The sequence below is a fragment of the Phytophthora infestans genome, genomic scaffold (genome assembly GCF_000142945.1).
Source record: "Phytophthora infestans T30-4 supercont1.35 genomic scaffold, whole genome shotgun sequence".
NCBI lineage: Eukaryota > Oomycota > Peronosporomycetes > Peronosporales > Peronosporaceae > Phytophthora > Phytophthora infestans.
This window is the reverse complement of record NW_003303724.1, coordinates 646,948-647,430: the sequence shown is the minus strand read 5'-3', so window position 1 is coordinate 647,430 and position 483 is coordinate 646,948.

Sequence of the window (483 nt, the reverse complement as noted above, 5' to 3'; positions counted from 1 at the left end):
AGTCGTATTCACTGTCGCCGCGGCAAAGCCACATGTCCTCACTGTAAGGAAGTGGGCCACATCTAGCTTGAGGTTAATACAAACTGTAACGGGGTACGTAGCACTAAGTGTACCCTGGTTACATGAAGTGTGACACTTCACACTTCAGGAGTATGACATGTCATACTCCGGGATATTTGGCACAAGGTACCAAGGTCATTCAAAACCAACCATTGGTTAAATGACATTGCATTTCTATAGGTAACTGATAGTTTGTATTAACCTCAAACTTAACCTACCTATAAATATACTCAGTTTACAATCTACCTTATTTAGGTCACTTCGCTCTCTTTAATTAAAGAGGGGACCAGTGAACTGCCGTTCACTGAGAGTTTGTATACTCTCGGAAGATAACTTCCTCTAGCGCAAGGTGCTGTGTGACCCCGTCACACTTGGTAGCACTTGTAGTCAATCCACGCCATCGCGGGTAGACTACCTGAACCT